Source organism: Lissotriton helveticus, chromosome 1_1 (genome assembly GCF_964261635.1).
Source record: "Lissotriton helveticus chromosome 1_1, aLisHel1.1, whole genome shotgun sequence".
Taxonomy (NCBI): domain Eukaryota; kingdom Metazoa; phylum Chordata; class Amphibia; order Caudata; family Salamandridae; genus Lissotriton; species Lissotriton helveticus.
This window is the reverse complement of record NC_136057.1, coordinates 987,755,419-987,774,574: the sequence shown is the minus strand read 5'-3', so window position 1 is coordinate 987,774,574 and position 19,156 is coordinate 987,755,419. Positions and strand designations below refer to the sequence as shown.

At 46.2% G+C, this 19,156-nt stretch overlaps 1 protein-coding gene across 1 annotated transcript in view; it reads left to right on the top strand.

Annotated features, from left to right (window-relative positions):
• The window catches only part of PLXNA4 (plexin A4), a 1,016,639-nt gene that overhangs the window by 177,226 nt on the left and 820,257 nt on the right, over window positions 1–19,156 (top strand). The window lies entirely within an intron of this gene.

The following is a 19,156-nucleotide window of genomic DNA, read 5'->3' as shown; positions in this document are numbered from 1 at the left end:
TCTGGGCAATGATTTCACCTTACGAGTACCAGTTTAACACCCAAATACATCAATAAGCAATTTAAAAATGACCAATCAACCTTTGCGAAGAGCTTTTCATTCCGAGGTGCCACATTCCACCATGCTTTTAGTAACACTTGATCCATCTGAGCTAGAAACAATATTTTTTTGTTTGAATCTGCAGATTATGCAGCAGATAATGGATTATGTGGCAAATGCGGCAAAGCCTCAATTATTATGAAAACACGGCAGCTGCAGATTCACATAGTTCCAGTGGCCCTGTCAATAGGCCTGTGCCTCTGAAGGGCCAGTGTGACAAGAAGAGAATCAGTTGCGCCTTAGCCAATTCGGCACCCCCGTTTCTACCTGTGTACCTACCTCCTATTTCACTGGCTTAGGCCTGCCGCAATGTTCCTGACTTCCCTGTGGGCCACCAGGCTATCTCACTCACCGGGCCTCGGTGACTGTTGCGCCCCCCCGGATGCGTGTCAGTCCCGGCTCAGCCTAGGTCCCTTGCATGTCTCCTCTCTCAGCCCATCGCAAATTCAAAAGCCACCAGGGTTACAGTCGGAGCCGCCAGAAAGCTCTTTATATTAATATTTCGGCGCCTCTCGGATGAAATCTAATTAAAGTGGTGACCCAGCTGTGTGCAAATCTCTCTGCATTTGTCATGCTGATGGGAAGGAGAATGATTGAGGGTGAAATGTCCCAGTTTACGGGGTCAGAGTTTGTCTGCTATGTCAGGCGGTCGGTATTTCAAGGGAAATAGGTGATATGCCACTTGTTTCCAAATTGTGCTCCTGGATTTAGGAGAAGGTGACCTCTCAAATTTTACTCCTGAGCAATATATGAAACAATAATAACTTGTTTTCTAGAAAGTGATTCCCATCACAGTTTTTGTAAGAAATTGCTTTATTAAATTAAAATCCTCGATAGCATCTGTGACATCATGCGACCACAGTTACTATTGTAAGGCTTGGTTTTAAACTGTCCAATAGGAGTGTTTATTTTCACAACAAATTATTTTTCACCAAAAATATGCTACTATCAAAATATACATATATATTAGGGAAGGAAAAAAAGTAATCCCAAGGCACAACATTGTATTGCCGAAGAGACAGGGGCGGCTCCTCCACTAGAGTGGAGGAGCGTCGCCCCACTACTTTCTTGCACGGAGATAAAGCCAAACATAAAATGGTTATACATTTTGGTTATTACCATTTTATGTTTCTTTGCGCATTGCGGGCAGGCGGGTGGGTAGACCTGCCGGGGCAGAAGTGGTTGGCCCACCCCTGAGTTCTCATAGACGGTTTGGTCGGCCCTCTTGGGCTGCCCAAACCAGTCAGGCGCACTCTGCACTTCTCTATGCAGGCTGCATTGCAGCCTACATGGAGAACATTCCATTCCCTACTGCCCCTGGCTGGGCGGCGTCCCGACCAAGCACAACACTCCACTGGAGCATCGTGATTGGCTTAGGGGAGGGGAGGGAGGCTGTCTGCTTCCTGTTCCTGTCGGAGGCAGGAAAGCAGGAGCAGTGAAGACGCGGGACCCGGGCCAGCAGAAAAGTAGGTTTTTTATTTTTTTATTTATTATTGACCACCCTGCCTCCCCACACCTGCCAGTGCCACCCCACCCGCGAGCCATGCTGGCCGCTACTGCTAAAGGATGAACATTATATAATGTGTTTAACTCGCTCTAATGATCATCATGTACAAACAGATGATTGGCGATCACCACTTTCTCATAATGAGATAATTATATGTTTTAACTATCCATTCCTCTGCTTTGGCGCTTTAGTTGTTTCCCATTTCAGATAGATCTTTTTATTTTCTGCTACAAGGCCCCTAAAGGGCCACCTCTTTTCCTGTAGCAATATTCTTGTGTAGGTTAGGAAGATTTTCACCACCACCAATAACTGGAAAGGTATACATTATTTCCAAACACATTCTTGGCCATTCCCCGCATTATAAGTCACAGGAGTTGTTCCCATCCAGTTCATTAGCATATGCAAACGCTGCTTAGATTCTAGCAGGTTTCCAACCTGTGGACGACAGGGTACATGCAGCTCGAGCACAACCCGCTGAGCTGCCTGCCAGTTGTGTCCCTCGCTGCCTTCAAGTCAAGGGCCTGCAGTGAAAGCGGCAGGCTCCTTTGAAGATTCCTGCCCTTTCCGTTGGACAGGACTCCGGAACATCCGCCTGACAGTAAATCCCCCCGTTTTCCCCGGTGCCATGATTAATTCCGGGGCCCTTGCTGTGACCCGGTTGCCATGCTACAGTTGGTGTATTCGCCGCCGCTAATCCCAGTTGTAGGCCTCGGTTAAGTCTCGCGGAGTGCCCGGCTCCCCTGCAGGCATGTGGCGCTCAGCTGCCTTCTCCAGTTTCCCGCGCGATGTAGAGAAGCTTCAGGCTGGCATTTTAATTAAAGGTCCGACTGCCCTTGGAGCCGCTGGTCTCTTGCCCACTTCCTTTCCAGTCCATCTGCCTCCTCTAGAGTCCTTTCTCGCTTTCTGGTCTTTTCCTTCAATGGCTGCTTTTACCTCTCTCCTTTTCAATGGGCTGTGCTTTTAATTCTTTCCAATACGTCCCCCCCTTGCTCAATCTTCTCTTGCCTCGCGTGTTCCCTCCCCCAAATCTCTGTCCCTTTTGCAGTGTCACCCACTCTCAAGATTTCCTGTCTGAAGTACTTTCCCCCACCTGTTCTAGTTCGAGGTGGAAACGGTGTATTTTGCATACCCACTTATGTTCAGTGAGTGGAATATGTGCCCACTCAGAGCAATGGCCACCAGCGACACCTTATGAATGAGTATAAAATGAGTTCACTTGAAAAGAAGAAAGGGTGGTAATGTAAGAGAAGAAACATTCATTAGAAAAGGAACCAAAAATGGGCCCTTTGTGTCTCTTGAAAAAATTGAGTCTATTGGCGCTGTAGTGGCATTCAAACGGGCCTTGTATCCTAAAGGTACGGCCTGCTCGCTGTCCGCAGTCCTAGCATCCCTAGGAAGACCTATCAGCCAATCAATGGGAACCCTCGTAACCCTGAAGATGTCGCTTATATAGTCCAAGCCTCTGGAACAAGAGCTTAGCCTGGGTATATCTACATATCAGATTATACAGTGGTTCTGATGATGTACGGGTCGCCAAGAAATTGGTCACGTGTGCAGAATATGGAGGCTGAGTGGTGGTGCTCTGAACTTCTAATGCACTGCAACATTCAATAGGCTCCTGCTGCTCCACGTGAAGCCTTGTAACAGCATCAAGAGCAGATCTGCAACCGAGGCTGTGGATCACGCATAGATGAACTCCAACATGACCCATTGTGCATTTTTCAACCTGCGCCTGCCCGGTGTGGTTGTAGTCCGATACCCTGGTCCCCCTCTGTGGGTCTTAGGGATAGGATCCATAATGATAACTCAGGCTAGATCAGCAGCAGCACCACAGTCAGTCAACAATTCCATTGCAATCATCTCCAGAGCTACTGTGGCCCTCATGTCAGGGGCACCTTCTCAAAGCTAGGTAGTAGACAGCTGACTGGCTAGCCCAAATGAGAATGGCCCGTATCCCCTGTAATAACTCTCAAGCCGTAAGCGACCGGATTGTACTGTCCGTGGCGGCCCACCATCCCCTAAAATGCTAACGTGTCCTCTGTGAGCTCTTCTGGAGAGGTGCCAGGACACTAATATGCAAAAATGGCATCTATGACACTTATGAAGAGAGGGCCATCTTCAGCCTCTCACAGGTTATCATAAATTAGACCGTGATGCGAGGATTGCATTTCAGCCGAGTGCCCAGCGCTGCACACATCTGCGCTTTCCTTCAGCAATAATGGCTTGGAAAGATGAAGCAATAAAGGTTATGATCGCTGTGTTTTAACCTCCTGCCCCCATTTTATTTCACAATGGAGCTTCTCAGCAGTGGTACGGAAAAAAAAGAAAATACTGCATCCCAATCTCTGAAATAATTTACAATTTATTAGAGCTCAATTGAATTGGCTACCGTTTTCGGTCATTAAAATTTCAAGGGGATTTTTTTTTTTGTTCATCGGGCTGGAGTGCTTTTACATTTTATAGTTGTGGAATAGCAAATGGAAAAAGATTAATTAAGCCGACCTCCACCCCTGACCTTCCGTAATACACTGTAATTCGGGGAATTATTCAGACTTTGCATGTTTGTGCTGAGGTTGAAGGGGGCACGCAGGGACTGTTGCGTCATAGATAAAATCATTTATGGTACTGTAGAATGCAGCCTTCAATATAGGCGAGAGGAGTGTTGTGTGGAATGTCAGTTCCTGTTTCCAACACTGACATCTCCATTGTCATCAGTGTGTCTTCCAATTCATATCTGACTGTCTCAGGGTTGTAGATGGGATTCTCTTGAGTGGACCAAGCAATTGTACAAAAGAAAATGCTCACTAGAAGCTCGGACAAGGCAGCTCATGAGAAGTCTGGACTGTCTGAGACAAATAGACTCCTGTGCGTTCGGCTGGCAGTGAAACCCAATGGAAGTGACTCCGGCACGGAGACCTAAACAAAAAGTTCCTGAGGATTCAAGATTCTCCAGAGATCTAATTAGTGGGGTTCTGGAGGATTGGCGTCTCTCAAAAGCCCTGTCCAGCTTACATTCCAGAGGGACCATAATATCTCCAGAACATGTTAGCTTGCGTCTTGGGGATTCCAAGTAGTACCGCATTGTGGCTCATATTGGATAATCTTGTTGACCAACTGTGCCATGTTACTCTCTGGATAGCACTTTGACTGATGCACATGCAGGCCAGTTGCATTTAGGAGCTGACAAGTAATATGTGAGAGATGTGTGTTGAGACAGTCTACCGGAGAGTGTACTATAAGAATGTTGAATCATTTCACCACCGCCATTCTACTGCCACTGGGCAGGGCAACCGTTTGTTGTCCAGGAATACTTGCAACAACATAATATGCTGTCCAAGAACACTTGACCATAGTCTGTCAACTAGGGGTTTTGCTGCTAAATTGTCAATGGCCAGGGCTATTGTATTGTCTATCTAGGTTAATGCAATCTACATGGGTTGCTGCAAGGTCTCCTTGCAAGACTCACAGGAGTACAGAATAGAACTGTGAGATTGGCGCTCAATCCGAAGATGGCAGATCACATCCAATAAGAGCTGAGAGGGCAACTACTGATTACAGAAGCCAAGCACATTGAATGTAGGATCTTATGCATGACATAGTGCACAGAAAGAAAGTCTGCTCTGTCTCCAAGATTGGTTTCTAACACACCTTCAGGTGAGGGTGCGATGGTGAACCACATCTTACTTCCCGCTGGCTCCCAGGGTCAAGTAGGGCGGGTCGGAGGGATGATCACTCTGTTTCCAGGGGTTAAAACTGCGTAAAAATCTTACCAGTCCCATTCCACAAGGAAGACAGTTCAGTAGATTTTTTTGTTAATTCTATGAAGGCAAAAGGGTTTTGTAGAACGTTTGGATAACTCAGCATCTTGGCCTACGAAAATGTCTCCCTTTACTTAAAGTCTTCTTAATATGTCTCTGCTGGTCACATGCTGGGCTCGTGCTCTGAAGCAGGCCTTCAAGATACAAGGAATGTGCACACAGGACACACATAGCATTGCCTGTAATCTGCTCACTGCCTTGTCTACTCTCGGCACACAGCATGCATTTATGAATATATATAAAACTTTCTCCAGGGTGCAAACACAGTTTGGGACCAGTGGTGCGCTAAAGGGCTTCACAGGTTACCTTCTTTCATTATGGCTCACGCCCATTGCTTGACCTGAAGAGGCGTTTCTACTGCAAGGCACCACTAGCCAATTATATGGCTTCAATGCAAGGTTGGAACGGTGCAGGGGTTGTATATTTCAGTTATCTTGTTATTGCTTTCTTTATATGTAGGTTTGTGAGACGATATGAATGTCGTGTCTCTGTCTGCCACAGGCCTTTTTTAGTTTCAATTAAAGATTTGGCCCACATCACTTCCGCTCGGGGGCTCAGATTGGGCAAGGCTGGTCCTGAACCAGTTCCAGGCACTGGGTCCTACCCGCACTTTGGAGACAATGGACCAGTCCACCTCTGGGCCCGTGTCCTGACATCCTTGGCGTCAGCGGGACATGTAAATCAGCGGCAGCAGCCCAGCCGCCTACCCCTCCCAGTATGGCTGCCAGTCAAAATCCAATTGCACAAAATGCAGTTTGAATGATGCGCTCTCCCTTCTGCTGGCAGCTCCCTGCACTTTAATCGCTCTTTATTTTCTTAAGAGGGCGATTCTTCCAGGCTTTCACAATCACAAATGCATTTGTTAGTCTCCGGGTTTATGCACACGCATTTATAATACTTCAACAAGGGGTAATGGACATGTAATGGACACATTAAATGAAGTTTTATACGAAGGCTTCTAAGAAGCTATAAGTGCAGATGCATGACTTATGCGCAGAGATATTGATGGACAATGCAGCGTCCATTAGTGTTTTGTGTTGTACCTTAGCAGGTGCATTCCTGGAATAGTTTGGGAACTTCTTTTTACGTGTGAGAATGGGCACGCAAACATTCTGACTTTGTGTCTACTCCCAAGTAAATTATTTCCCCACCTTACAGAAACTCCTTGTGCTGCACCATATCGGGTTTGGGGGTAGTGCCCTGCTTTTACCAATCTGGAAAGGGTTTTACTCGTGTCCTCAGGAAGAGTTAATCTCTGACCATTTCCTGGGTGTTTTATTATTAGAAAATGGTTTGTGAATTCCCACAAATGTGAACGTTTTAGGGTGTGGACAATTTCCAAGGCACCCACCACCCTCTCACGGGAGTAGATTAACCCAAAAGAAATCCTGTGTGAGAAAGTCTGTTTACGACTCCAAAACCAGTTTTTCTGAATTCAGAATATGGGGTTCAGACATATATGGGAAGCTTGCTGTGTCCCGTTTCCTTAACTCCATGTGGCTCAGGCGTGCACGTTTTTAAATCCTTCTAGTTCAGGCTAAATATACCTCTTCCGTTTTCCACTGATTTGAACTATTAAATATGAACCCACTGTTTTAAATGCTTTTTAAACTTCAATAACTTTTTTACTTGTTATCAAGGTTGTATAATTAACTGCTACTGGCATTACTTTGTGATGTTTCAAAAAATTATGTATTGTATGTTTTTGTCGGGTGTTAAATCTGCCTTGCACACAAATAACAACACAAGCGAGACTCTTTGCCTTTTCTGAGCTCTCTTACATTTCTTACGCTCTGTACTTCTAGGCTGATGCTCGGAACACGACTTGGGTTAAAAACTCTAAACTCAGACAAACAAAAAGGGGTAACACTTTGCATTCTGAGATGTCGCAGCTCCTGTCCGTGGCCCACATGGTGCCTTTCATGTCGAGGAGCCTCCTTAGCCCTTATCACAAGAGAATATTATGAAATGAAATCCTGCAATCCAAGATGCAGAGAATCCAGTTCATGTCACTGGAGGGTGGGCGGGAAAGGTGAGGCCCGTGCCATGTTCTGCGTGCACCTGATGTCGCCGACGCCTCGATGGCCCACGCTGCAGCAGTGGTTTGACAGCAATTAATTTGCTTTTTGTATCATATCAAAGCGTGGCGTGTTTTGTTCCTGTCCTCTCCGAGAGCCTAATCACTGTTTCTGTCACTCACTGCTGATGGGGACTGAGTGCCGCGTGTCCTCCTGACGTGGTGAGCGCTGGCTGGGCCTTGAAGTGAGGCTCTCGGTGCTCAGGGCGAAGGATGCTGCGCGCGCCATTGGGTCGCGTGCTTATCGAAGCTCTTGCGAGATTACTGCTTGTCCTTTGAAGCAAGTTGTTCACAATCTGGGGCAGCTTCAGGTTATAGAGGCCTGAAGCCCCTGGGTGTATACAGGCTCAAAGCTGCACGCCTTAGTGTGTTGAGACCCTACAGCAAGAAGGTGACGGTGCAAAGGCCACAAACAGCGTCTGTGAGGCTGGGCAGGCCCCAGATTGCAATGCGAGGTTTTAGAGGTCACAAACTGCACGTGTGAGGTTGTAACACGCCCTAAATTGTGACTGCCAGGCTTCAGAACCCATGCATTGCGGCAGTGCCACTATGGAGGATATACACGTGGTTCCATGGTCACTAAAGCTACCTTCCATCATGATGAAAACGAGACCGAAAGCGAAGTTGTTGATGTATAAGAGTTCGAGAGAGCAAGGAACTCTCTTTCTCAATTTCTATATTGCACTGTCATTACATTTATATAGCGCTTAATACCCCTGGCATTGAAGTGCTTTACCACGGCTGCTTTGGAATTCAAGGTTAGTGGTTCATTGGTATAGATAGGTTGAGGTGTTATATTCAGAGAAGAAGAGGGTCTTATTGAACGAAATTTGGGCAATTTGGAGAATTTCAATAATAAAAATTCATTCACACATGCATGTGACTTAAATAGACCATGCTCGTAGAGAGGAGGCCTGCAGAGGATGAAAAAAAGGGGAGATGGGAGTTTTCATGCACCGTTTTTGGAATCCATTAGGGACTTTGTGAGATTGCATGCATCTGAAGATGCAAAACTATAGAACCAACAATATTTGTAAGTGAGATAATACTGGATGAGGTGCTTCGAAAGGCTGTAAAATAGGCGAACAGTCTATCTGCTGCTAGGCTAGAGCTCGACCACCATTTTAGCACGGACAGCTAACCAACTCAGAGGTTAGAAGCGGTTGTACGTTGTTACAACACATGCTTTTACTACGCATGCTTTTACTACGCATGCCTTTACAACGTAGATTTTCCAACGCAAGTCGTTACAACGACTTGCGTTGGGGGTGCTGGATAGTGAATAGTTTAATTTACTATTCCAACTCCAGTCCCCGTGTATAGTAGGGAAGGTGTTGGATAGTAAATTAAACTATTACCTATCCTAGAGCGCCCCCCAGCGCAATTCGTTGTAATGACTTGCATTGAAAAACTTGCGTTGTAAAGGCACTACGTGGTAAAAGTTGCGTCGTAAAGGATGTTTCCCGTTAGAAGCATGAAGTAATGGCCGGACGTGTAACGTGGGGCAATATTGAGCGCTTAAGGCTGCACTCATAGGAAGCAGTTATCCGATGATTATAGCAACTAGAGAGAAAATACAGGGTAAATAATGCAAACACTGAAAGGGGATTCTGCCAATGCTGGTGCAAATGTCTTGTGCCGTTCCCCTTTCAGGATTGCCTCACAGTGTTAATTAGAAGAGTAAACTGGGATCTCTTTGGATGTCCCTGGTCCCTCAAAATGTAGAAAAGTACATTCCCCACCGAGTTCTTCAACTTAATAGATGCAGAATATTTTGTTTTTGTAGCCACATCTCTGACCTCAACCCCACACTCACTCATCGCACCTCCATTGAACGCAGGATCACAGTTCCCATAACATTTTATGGACTTGAATCTCTGACCTCCACAGATTTCAACAAGGCTGCCATCTCTGTAAACCCGCAGCACCCTACTGCAGTAGCGGCTCGTGGAGGGAGTGGTGCGGTGCGGCAGGGGATGAGCAGGGTGGGGGGTGGTAAGCTACGGAATATGGCCAAACAGAGGTAAGTAAACAAATAAATAAATAAAACGAATCTCATTGCGCGCGCTGCATTGCCAAATGCGGTGCAGTGCGTGCAACAAAATTAGTTTCATTTATTTATTTGTTTACTTACCTATGTTAGGCCATATTCCGTAGTTTACTACTCCCCACCTTGCTCCTTCCCCAACATGCCCCACCGCCCCGCAGCACTCCCGCCATGAGCCGCTACTGCCCTACTGAAATAGTGTGTCCTTAATTTACTTTAAAGGAATCACCCTCTTAAAGATCGGAGGTAGGTCTCCCTCATTCTCGAGCCAACAGGAACGCTCCCCTTCTCACCTTCAAAGCGCTAGAGTCCAACACCTGGCTGGGCACCTGTCTTCTCCTGGAGCACCAGTTCGCTCAATATGTGCGATACCTCCTGTTTCAGCCGTGCACGACCTACGATGGAGGAGGCAGAGAGAAAGGGTTTCAAAGTGTATGTTTAACCTTATATATCTCTCCCACACAGTATGTGTTTATCTTTACGCAGTCCCTAGCTCTCTATTCACACATTCAATCTCTCTCTCTCTCTCTCTGTGAGTTTTTAAAAACCTCTACATCGACTTTGCCCGGCGCAACATGGTCTTTTTGTTTAGTCTGCAAACTTTCTGAATTGCTTAACATTATAAATGTCCCTCACACAGTATATGTGTTTATCTGTATGTACGGAGTACCTGTCTCTCTGTTCACTCACTCTCTCTCTTGTTTTTTTTCTACGTGAGTTTTTGTAAGCCTCTACATCAGTGCTTAATTTGAGCCGGTGGTTTTTGGTGCTCGGACCTGAACTTAATTGTGAACACCGGCGCTTGAAACAGTCTGCCACAAGGCGGCGCTGTATGGCTAATTTCGAGATGACCATAAAAACAGGTAAATATTTATTCAATATAAATTTAAAATTAAAATTACCTGCAGCCCAAGCCATTCTTATGGCTTTGGAGGCCTGAAATAGTGCGAATTGGCACACTTGTAGGAGTGTGATGGTCAGTAGTTGTTTGTTACTATCATTGGCAGCATGGCAGGGGCAATGTTTGATGCAAGCTGCAGTGGCCTCCTGAGGACACCCCTGGCACGTTTTTCCTTTACAAATTAAGCACTGCTCTGCTTTGGCAGCACACCGCACAAAATGATCATTTGTCCCAATCTGCAAACTTTGGGATAGCGTCTAAGGTCCGGTGTCAGTATTATTTGCTCTCCTTGTGCGCCAGTTCAGCTCTGTAGGCCAGGAGGGACAGGGATACTGGTTTAGACAGGGATGGGGTGACAGGGACAGGCAAAGGAATCACTGTGTGAGCAGAGTTCAGTCTCTTGCATTCCTCTGTGCCTCCTCTGCAGAGGTGAAAGGTCACCGTGTAAAACATCGAGTATTGTGACAGGAGCTCCGTGCGAACAAACCCTCGCGATGCTGCTGCTGTCATGGCGGCGCATGCGCCATAACTGGGCCATCCCCTGGGGAACAGGAAGCGTGCGGGCACAGAGCCCGAGGGGCTGAAATAATCGACTTTATTCCATATAAAGCAGGCAGCACACCAGCTCGCCAGTGCCTGGCCCTCCACAGGCACCTGCTTTCAAAAGAGCATGCCAGGACACAGGCAGCACGTGAGCTCAATTACCGAGGCCTACTCAGACCTGCAGGAGAATCAACATGTTTTACCATACCCATGCATTATCCATGAAGGCGGGAGATTACGCAGACACGCTTTAATGTGTACTTTGTCATGTAGGATGTACATCTGCGGCTCTCAGCAGTTTCAATGCGTCTCACTTTAAGCCCATGTTCAACGACTCATACATGGGCCGGCATCAAGCGCCTTGTCAGCCGCAAGCCTCTCCGCTGATGCTCTGGCTGGAGGGGTTTGTTGCGCTGAAAGGAAATGGCGGTGTCATGGGGGAAGAAAAGGCCGCACTATGAAGAAAGCTGGGATTCATGCAAGTGGCATTTTGTTTTTACATGTAAATTCTAAAGGAAAGTTTATCTTTCTCTTTTTCAATTTTTGGCAACCAGGGAGACAGAGTCATAGAGAAATGGAAATAGATTTGCCCAGGATCCTACCATTTGGTAGAACGGTACATGGGCAGGTCATCGCTTATAAAACCAGATCTCTCTTATTGGTCCATGATCTAGAGGGCATTCCCCATCCGTTGGCTTGACTGTCTTTACCGAACTGTGCTCATTCCTACCACAACCACACCAAGTTCATCATTATTAATATTCTGACGCATGCCTAGAACATTGGCCAAAAGACGGGCACACTATGCGGTGAGTGGCATCACAGTAGGAACTCAGGGAGCCAAAATCCACCCTGCACTTCGAAAAGGGACTGAGGACCCAACTCCTCCACCAATACCTCACCCTTGAGTAATCCCTCCTGTTGAATGGCTGACCTCCGTAGAGATCCCCCTCCATAGAGACCCCCTTCCACAGAGCTCCCCTTTCAGGCCTGTGTCAGATAACACTGCAGAAAGGAGAGTGAAGCTAGCGATGGAGTTCAGTGAGTGCAAGCCACAATCAACTACCCATGAAGGTTGAGCTGTATTTTTCTTTGCAAAACCTATCTAGAATGATGTTTAGTAGTCGTTGTGGCTGAACTTTGAAGAACGTTCCGGAGTTTTGTTACTGGATGGATGCTGTGGGATGGATGGATGGGTGGCTTTGTGAATGAACCTTGAAGATTGTTCTAGAACATATTTGACTCATGTGGTCCATTTGCCACATGGAAATCAGGCACTTTGCAAGCTGGAGCCTGAACCTGAATGTATTCCCTACTTAAGATCACACTGTCAAATTATTCTGACTTCCCGAGCTAAGTGGAGAAGCTGGGTTCCATGCAGCAGCCCTCTTTGATTGGCCTTCTATAGAGACCTCCCAGAACTCTATGAATCTTTGCATTTTATGGTATGTGGCCTTCTATCGCTGATATAAGCCTGGTACCATACATACCCCAACTACACTCGTCCATTCTTGCAGGAGCCATTGAAAACCCATCTAAGATGATTTCCTTCTGAAGCAGATCCTGCTGTCGATGGCAGATTAAGGAACTAAGCGTGTTATAGATCAAATGCAGCCAAGATCAATGTCCATTCAAATCAATTCAAAATGCATTGTTGGAAACAGTCTCCTTTGTGTGGAAGTTTCCTGTGACTGGCCTAGTAACCCCGTGTTTGGAATCCCGGCTACTCCTCACGGCAGCGTGCCAAGCTGCCTTTGACTTGAGGCTGCCCATTGAAAATCACATTAAAGATGAGACATGCAGATTTCAAAGCAGATAGCTCAGACATATGCAACCACTTACTCAGGAACGCCATCCCACAGGTCTGCAAAGCCAGCCCTGGAGCTACAGCAGCCGGTTACAAAAGTGTAAGGAACAGTCATCCAAGAAATGGATTACTTGTCTTCCGCGAGGAAAGAAGAGTGCCACCCAAACTAATCAAAAGTGCCTTCCCATCATGCAACACTTCACCATTGTTTGCCTCAAAACAGATCTGCGCTTTTTGAAAGGAATGCCTCCTGACTGGCCCTCGTGTCCGTGCAGGCATTGGGATAACTGCACACTGCATGTATGACCCTTGCTTCAGCACAAACACTGCAGAAGGGCTGGAGGACTAGTGTCCCACAGGCAAGGTGTATGGTTTACAGAAATGTAGCTTATGTGCAGGGCTGGTGGGCCATCCTAGGGCTTTGCGAAATTGTGTCATTTTTTTCCATAACTATGTGGAATTTCATGAAAGTTGTGTTAAATTTTGCCTAATTAGGTGTAATGCAAATTCCTTAATTTAGCACTATATTTTAGTGTGAAACGCAACCCTGCAAGGACGCATTGCACTCTAAAAAAACTTAGCTTGAAAAACATAATAGCCACGAACAATATCCACGAACATGAGTAGCTCACATTCTTGTTCGTGTTGTTTCCACGCTCCCATGTTGTAATTTGGCCACAAACTGTGGAGTAATTATGCGACATGAGTTAATGGCATAATTTTGGGAATGTTGAGTAACAAGAAATTCCTCATATTATGTGAATTACATCAGTGTAATTTAAATGTTACCCGGGTCAGGTCCATAGATGAGCCGTATGGCCTGTGGATAGCAGCTGTGTCCTATGGCCCCAATATGGCGGCCCATGGGACACAAGGCATATGTGGCTTATGTGCAGGTTTGTGGGGAGTATGTGCATGGGGTGTGATTGCTTGCTAAGAAACATGGCTTGTGGACACTGCTTGCTTTGCACGGCATAACGCATACTTTTTTACCAGAATATGTGGTCCATTGACTGTGCAAATCGTGCAAGGGCAGGTGGTTTCACACAGCAGTAGTACTGGAGCATTGTTAACGTGTATGTCATATACACAGAAAATGTTCTATGTGCAGCAGTGATGGTCCATGTGAAAAGTGTGGGCACAGTGTGTATGTATGTGGCCTTTGGCATGAGTTTAGGTCTATGGCTCGGTCATTTGTGTAAGGGCAATAGTTATGGCCTTGGGGCAGGAGCATCGATTAAAGGTATGGTGTTTGGCCTCTGGGCAGAATGTGGGATTTGGGCAGGATGGACAAAGCGCATTGCATTGTTTGTCATGATGTCTAGCTAATGGCAAGATCATTGGACTATGAGGAAGATATTTGGCCAATGTTGGAGGAAATGTGACAGAGGGTGAAGAAATGCAGCCTGTAGACAACAGTAGTGACCTATGGGCATGGTGAATGATCTATGAGCAGCAGTTTTGACTTGAAGCAGACACTATGTATGTTTATAAGATGCGAGAAGCACTGAATGGTCAAGAAAAGAAGCCAATTGCAAAGTGTATTGTTTAGGCAGAGAAGATATGGTCTACCAGTCATGTTTCAAAGGCAATGTCTATGATATGTGAGTTGGAGACTCGGTCTTTGGACAAGAAACTGATGCTACAATCATAACTGCAGATTAATGTCTTTGATACACTGAGGGAGAAGTGTAATATGGGCAACATGTATGGTTTATAGGCATGAGATGAGGCCTACGGCAGGATTAGTGATCCACAGGAAACCTGTGGCCTAAGCTAAGAAGAACTCTAACTCACTAATGCTAATAGTTGCATGTTTCATCATATGGTTCCCACCCGGTATACCTAGTGTATCTGGGTGTGCTTATTTATAAAAATGTATATTGTGTCACTGCTTATTGCCTCAGAGATTCCATGGCGCTTTAGAGAGGGAAAGAACTTGGCCCACATGCACAAGACCTATTTAAGGAGATTATTGTATATCATTGCACAGAGTTAACACCGTGTCTGCTAACTCTGGATAAATATCTTTGTTCCTGCCTTCTACACATTGAAAAATAGAAAGGCACAAACTATGCATGTGGATCCAATGTATGTATTATTTCTGTTAAAGAATATGTGTTTTGCATGACGAGGGCTTTGAAGAGTCAAGTGAGGACCTGGGATCTTCATACAATAAAAAAGCGCCACATTGACGTGAGGTGGAGTGATGTTAGATGTGACATCTAAGATGTGGAGCTTACTCCACATCTTGGTTCAACACTCAACTGCCAAGACAAACACACCCAGAACCTGATGGCCAATGAGTGCTGTCAAGCCCTTCTAGGCTGTCTAAGTCAATGCCTGCTACAACAATGTGGAGTCAACGCTTGCTCTCCCAGTCCCTCACTTCTGCTCTCCCTCTCACTCCTTCCTTCACCCACTGGGGCTGCGCTCCATTAACTGAGTCCATAACAGACTTTATAAGTGGATAAATTAGCAGCCTAAGCCATGCAGTGCACTCCTATCATAATTCAATAATGCCTGCCCCTCCTAACAGTCGGTCAATTAACAGTCACTGAGGTCTGACCGCCTTGGTGCTTGGAGGTGCTGAGAGCTCTCAAGGAGGGCCTTGTGCCTCAAACCTTAATTTCCCTCAATTTTGAGACTTTAACTGCCGTGCTCAGACAGGACAACCGTGACTAAAAATGAGGTGAAATGATTGCAATGCCCTATTTCATTTTTCTCTTTTTCATGGAGTAGAGCTAGTGAGCGTGGCTTGTTTGTGCCAGAGACAGGTATTGAATCTGTGCTCTACTGCTAGCAGATCAGACATACCTCTGGGGAAGCGTCTGCTTCTGACAAGAGGTCTGCTGCTTACACCTCCCGGTTCCAGCATGCGCTCTACCTCTCACGATGGCGGACCACAGTATGGACTCTGTCCACCTCTAATGGCATGGAGTGAGAGTGACCCCCAGAAACACATCAAGGGAGAAGAGAGCGGACCTGGACACAGGTCTAGGTGGACTGTCACAATGAGGATCCTTTACAATTATCTCTGCCTATGTACATGGCACCATGACCAACAGAACCGTTTCTTGACCATTTAATAATGCTATTTTAGAAGTCTAAGTTATTCATTTTATAGACCTCAGGAAGATGAAAGGCTTGGTGATGTCACATGGCGGCAGAGTCAGAGTTACAGAATCAGATAAACATAGCCCCCGAGGCCCGTAGAGGCGCTTTTCAATGGACTTCCTATTTACACATGGGAGGCGCAATTTTATTTGCCATGTGACGACGCCCCAGCCCCAGCAGCTTTTCATAGCTCCCAGCCTGTCGGGTGTACTTCTCACAAAAACTGACAACCGTTGTGCACCACCAAAACATGAACTCCCAATTTCAACTCAGGTGCGTATGGACATGTGTGTTTTCTTCCATCTCTCAAGTATTGTAGGGCTGAAGTTTAAGATATTGGGAAGAAATAACCAATGACTGAGACCTGATGGGTGAGTCTGCTGGGGGTTCATATGGGTGACTTTCATTTCAGGCCACCGAGGTCAGAGTAGAAGACACCCACCAGGTTCCAAACAACTGGGGGCTGCTGGAAAAGTGAGGATACAGCAGGCGACCAGAGACATTCTGCTATTGAGGGTGGGAGAGGAGACACACTTAGGAGATATCTGTTGTCATGAGCCCCGGCAGGCCTGTAGTAAATGAGATTTCAAACGAGGAGCAGGGACTCACTTTTTGTTTTTTTTATGAAACAAGGGAATTTATAAAGAAACAGCCGTCTAACATGAGCTGCGAAAGCATGGAGGAAACGGAAATAAATGACAAATAAAGGCCCGTGACATACATGGCTGGCTAATGCTACGAGGGTGCAAACACAGAGACTGGGGTACAGCAGTGTACCGGAGGCAGACGACTGGTCAGGCTAGACGGGCATAACTATGCTCATTTCTCGTTCATATAAAAATTGGAAATCTGCAGTGAAAAGCCACGTTATGTTTCCGACTGCTCTCCGTGCTGCGGTGCAGTGAGGGCGGCTGCGAAGGACGGGCTCAGACCGCGCCGGCAGCCGCCGTTCCACCTGCAGCACACGCGCCCCGGCGGGGAACAGCGCCCGGTAAATACATACAGAAGGCATTTTCGTCTCTGCTTTGAAGCTCGTGGGTCGCGCTGTCAGCCTGTCTCGGGGCAGCCGGTGGGGCCCGTGGTTCCCACCACCTGCCTGGCTGACAAACAAAACCCACATCAGAAGGAAGGTTCCACTTCCCTGCGCTTTGTTTTCATAACTCTCAGCTTGAGATGTGGACGAGGGCCTGCGCAGCTGGGAGGAGCCTGGCCAGGTGGGAGGACCCAGCTGTGCAGGAGCTCCAGAGCTAGGCCTTGCCTCCTCCTCCATACAATTCTCCCTTCCATGACAGTACCTCTTCATGGAGATGACCTATTTGAGTCAGGCCAGTAGCCTGGCCATAAACCACATCATGTTCTATCGCCTGCCAACAGACTATACACCTTGCTCATCAATCACTACTACTGCACATATGCCGCAGCTGATGCTAACATGCTATACATGTTGCCTGTGCACCACTAATGCCACCCAATACCCACATCTTATCTACTTGTACGTGTGTCTAACCCACAGACCCCTAACGCTGTTTACAACCACATCTACTTAACATAGCTTAAATCAATGCAGGGAGGAAGAAGTATATGAGCTCGCCCCGCTTCCAAACTATTATCTGTTCAACTATCAAGTGAGAAAGAGCCTGTACCATATCTTATGTTATTCCCCATGAGTCAAAAAGGGGTTCCTCTAGTTTTTGTAAAAGCACCCTCACCCACAAATGCTAATAGTGGAATGCTTCATCATAAGGTTCCCACCCCCAGGGCCTGACTGAGAACGAAAACCGGCCCTGGCAAAGTGCTCGGCCGGCCCCCTGGGGGTGCGACCGAGCTCTTTGCCGGGGCCGGTTTTCGGCCGTTTTTGTTACAGGACCGATTTTGCAGCTATGCTGCAAAAACGGCCCTGTAACAAAACCGGCCCCCAGGGGCCCAAAACCGGCTCCCACCCTTGCGGCGCACCGGGGGATTGCCCGGTGCCCGCTACGGCCAGTCCGGGCCTGCCCACCCCATGTTCCTAGTGTCTGGGTTTTCTTCAATGCCTGAGTTAGAGCAAATATGGTTTTTTCAGGGATCCAATGAGTTTTAAAATTATCTACAGGTGTCCTTACCTAATTAGGTATTTTTAATAGTGGGACACTTTGGTAAGGTCACTATATATATGTATATATACATTTTAATAGTGGGATCCTTTGCTAGGGTAAAAAAAAATAATTATATATATATATATATATATATATATATATATATATATATATATATATATATATATATATATATATATATATATATATATATATATATATATATATATATATAATATATATAGTGACCCTACCAAAGGGTCCCACTATTAAAATATATATTGAGTTTGAATACAGAAATACAGAAGGATTGAAAATGTGAAAAATATCGGGATTGTTGAGTTCACCTGAATTGGAAGGTTTGTTTCTTCTCTATGTAAACCGATGATGTTCAGACTTCATATTGTCCTCAGCTGCTTTTCTGTGAATCTCCCACTGAAGAGATTTCAGTCAATTGGAATTGGGATGCACATCTCTTGACTTTGTCCCCCTGCTCACAGTATGTGAGGTCAAGTGGACATTATTTCTATTTTAGGCACGAGAGGCACATTGGCAATATGGGTGCAAGGGAGTTTTACTGAATGACTGGAGCTTGAGAAAAGCCGCGTGGAGCTGGCAAAAAGCCAATAACATGTGAATTTTGTTTTTCTTAACCAAGAACTAACACTGGTCCAGCCCAGCTAGGCCTGTTGATCCCTCCAGGCCTTGCATCGATCCATCGGTCCAGCCATCAGTACCTGGACAGGCCTTGGAACCGAGTAACTCGAAGAGCATGGGTTAGTCAGCAGACACATTGTCTTTACAGATCTCCACATCTGCTCCACAGACCACGTTCCGTAACAGTGTCTTGGAAAGTTGCGCAGCCACAAAGACTGGAGAAATGCGAACGCTGCATCCTTTTCATTTTATTAAATTCCAGACACATCTGTCAAGCCTTAACAAGGAAAAATTAGAGACAGTCAAGGGGTGGAAGTAGGAAAGGGCGAAGACTCCTGTCTCCTGCCGGATACACAGATTATTTGTTCCATTTTGGAAGCTTGGGCCTTGTTCATGGGTCCCTCACAGACTACTGACTGATCTTGTGGCCTGCGGATCCAGGAACACGTTGCACGCAGCATCCCTGGAACTGGAGACACTGGTTTGATAAAGCATTTTAAAAACAGCT